The following is a 3,471-nucleotide window of genomic DNA, read 5'->3' on the forward strand; positions in this document are numbered from 1 at the left end:
TTTCTAAACCAGGCAATTTGACTTTTGTCTTTCTCTAAGATGCTACTCCCTAGGTAACTTTAGAGTGCCTGGGGGTCTGGAAGATGACTGAGAGAGTAAGAAGCCCCTGACTTGCGTGTTTCAAGTGCTTGTGACACTCACCTGGTATTCAATGGGTCAGAGACTGAAGCTTCAACTATTTGTCAGATCCCAGGGTGGGGTGAGTGAGGTCACACTCACCTGTGACATCCAAGTCCAAGGTCCTGGCAATCTGAAATCAAGAATGTTAAAGGCAAGATGGTGAAGACCTGGGACATCCCATATTCTTGAACACCTTAAATATGTTTTATTGGAAGACCAACTTGGAAGCCCTTTGGAGAATTTTCCACCTCACACCCTTAACACAGAAACACCTAAAGAAGGTCTATGCCAGCCTTGCTCTCTGCATGCTTGTGGCAGCCACAGGAGCCCACCTGAATGTGGTTTCCCATTTCTTTCAGGATGGCTTTGTCTCAACCTTGAGCTCATTTTTAATGTTATTTTGGCTGCTGATCACACCCCACAGAGAAGACACTGAGCCAAAGAGGCTGCTTCTTCTGGCCGGATTTGCCTTCCTCATAGGGGTTGGGTTAGGCCCTGAACTGGACTCACGCATGGCCATCGACCCCAACATCGTCCCCTCTTCCTTCCTGGGTACAACCATGACCTTTAGCTCTTTCACCTTGAATTCATTCTGTGGCCAATGCCTTGGCTGCCTCTACCTCAGTGGAATCTTGATGTCAGCCCTGAGTCTGATCTTCATCTCATACCTGGGGAATGTCTTTTTTATATCCACATGGCTCTCTCAAGCAAACATGTACTTTGGGCTGGCATTCCTGTGTGGACTCGTGATATTCGATACACAACTCATCATTGAAAAGGCAAAGAGAAAAGATGAAGATTACATATGGCATTGCATGGACCTTTTTCTGGATTTTGTTACCCTCTTCAGGAAATTCATGGTAATGATCGAAATGAACGAAAAGGGCAAGCTGAAAAGGAAATAAAGCGATGACCCTCCAGCTTTTCTATCATTTTTTTTCTCTTCCTACAAGCCCCAATTGTCTCTTTATACACACAGCAGGAGGTTTATCAGTGACAAAGAGAGGCATTGGTAAAAAAAAAAAAGAAAGAAAAAAACAACCTTTGACCTTTTATAATTTTCTGTTGTGTCATTTTTAAAAATGAGTATACTTTATCAGATTTTTAAAAGTCCTGGCATTTATCCCTTCCTTCCCACCCTTTTCCCCATTTTCCATTCTTTGCTCCTTCAGACCAGAATCCTAGCTAGGGTTAGTCAGCAGAACTTTTCCCTAGGGGGTCTGCCAAGAGGAGAAGCACCAAGGTTGGAAGAAATAAGCTTTGGGGTGGAGATGATGAGCTAGTTCCCTCAGGGATGAAAGCGGTGTTCCATCAGGGGGTCTCCTCCCAGAACACCTGCTTCTGGTCAAAGAAAAAATAACACAGCAGCCAGACAGGACCAGAACTTGAAGAAGCAGGCTGGGAGCTCAAGCCTCTGCCAGTGAGTGGCTCAGAGACTTGTAGATGGAGGAGGGTTCTTTCAAAGGTCCCAGGGACCGGAAGGAATACACGAGGATGGTGCCTCATGCCCCGGGATGAACCAAGCCGTCCTGAAGGACTTCTCTGGGCATTATTTTCCTTAATGTTTGGCCTTCCTCAGATTTTCTTATACATATTCTCAGGCCTTGAGGCTGAGGAGTAGGTTGAAAGTGTGATTTTACAACTGTCTAGGCCCTGAGGAGGAAGGGTGTGTGTGTGTGTGTGTGTGTGTGTGTGTGTGTGTGTGTGTGTGTGTGTGTGTGTGTTGGGGTGGGGCTCTTCATGAAGAGGGAAACAGGTCCTTTTTTTCTTTTTTTTTTTTACTTATACTACTATTCTATTAGAGGGGCAATGGGTGCTGAAGACAAGTCAAGCAAAAGTAGACAAGGGAAAAGATGTGTGAGAAAGCCTCAGCTGCCAAATCTTGAATGTGTCCCTCCTCTATGCATGCATCGCCCCCCTTTCTGCTCCTCACCCATGACATTCCATCTCTCAGTTGGGTGCCTTTACACTGTCTGTTCTCCAGGCCTGGCATTCTCTCTCTCTTCTCTCTGCCTCCTGGCTTCCCTCCAGACTCCATCCCAATTCTCACCTCGAGCAGGAGTTTTTCAGCCAGACACTCCCACTGAATCTTCACTCTGCTGATATCATGGACTATTTACTACACACACACACACACACACACACACACAGTGTCAATCCTCAACATTCAAGTATTCCATTTTCCAACTTCAAGCATTTGTGTGATTTTATTAGTAACCTCATTTTCACTTTCGGGTTGGCAACAGCACATTGACAGCTATGTACAGTAGAGAAAAAAATGAGAGGCAAAGCATGTCAAGTTTGTGGAGAGGCCGGGATCCTACCAGGCACTTCACTGGTCTTGTTTAGCCTATGTTGTAAGGAGCTCCCTGTACAATCATTGCATGTTTTCATTGCTTTTAAACTTGAAGATTTGTGTTGCAATTATGCCCAAGAAGTTTCATGCAAGTCCTCTGGGCTCCAAGCCGAAGTGTGCAAAGTCAGTGATGTGACTTAATGAGAAAAATAAAGGTGTTAGATAAACTCTGTTCCCAAATGTTGGCAGGCATGTGGCAGGAGAGCCTTAAGGATCTCAAACCCTGCAGGAAGCAGACATTGCTGATGGATTATTTAATCCTTGACAAGCTCTTACTCTATTCACCAGGCATGAAGGACAGGGAACCTGAGGAGATCTCAAGATCTCCAAGGCCTGGTGTCTATTAACAGCAGGGACTAAGGGCTCAGTAATCACTCCCGTTGTTTTCAGAGGGCAGGCAAGGGGTTTACGGTGGTATAGTATAAGTACAATGCCCTCACACCACCATCTGACACAGTGGAAGGGAAGAGTCGGGTGAAAAAAATGTTTATTTTAAGAACTTTATTTCCTGTTCAGCATTTATGGTACTGTCGATCTATCTCACGTGTAATAAAAACTGAATACTGTCTGAAATAATATTTTTAATTGAGATGAGAGCACAAAAACTCACAGAATTTTATGGAATTACTAGCAAGAAAAAGATTTTTGCATGTTACTCATTTTATTTTGTGTACTGTACTTTATGAGTTATAGTTACTATGTTGGGGAAAGTACACATTATCAGAATTAATGTTTTGTAGTAAAGAATTATATACAGAAAAGGGCATTTTTAGTAAGCTCTAGTGAAAAATTACAGTTCTGGGTGGTTTCAGGAACCTGACCCATTATGCCCCATAGGTTCAATATACCAACATTTGTGTTCTGACTTTTGCACCATTTTCTAGAAATGTTCCCTCAAAAACTGAGGATTAACTGTATACACACATATGTATACATATATTAAGCATGTGTATATGCATGTTATACATACACATGTAATATATGTGATACTGTCT

General features: G+C 43.2%; 1 pseudogene; it reads left to right on the forward strand.

Annotated features, from left to right (window-relative positions):
• Positions 1–306: 306 nt before the first annotated feature.
• Positions 307–1,025, forward strand: LOC138157862 (bax inhibitor 1 pseudogene; annotated as a pseudogene).
• The last annotated feature ends 2,446 nt before the right edge of the window (positions 1,026–3,471 follow it).

This window comes from Petaurus breviceps, unplaced genomic scaffold (genome assembly GCF_028583685.1).
Source record: "Petaurus breviceps papuanus isolate PSGF00001 unplaced genomic scaffold, PetGlider_PUasm1.0 173, whole genome shotgun sequence".
In the NCBI taxonomy this organism is placed as follows: domain Eukaryota; kingdom Metazoa; phylum Chordata; class Mammalia; order Diprotodontia; family Petauridae; genus Petaurus; species Petaurus breviceps.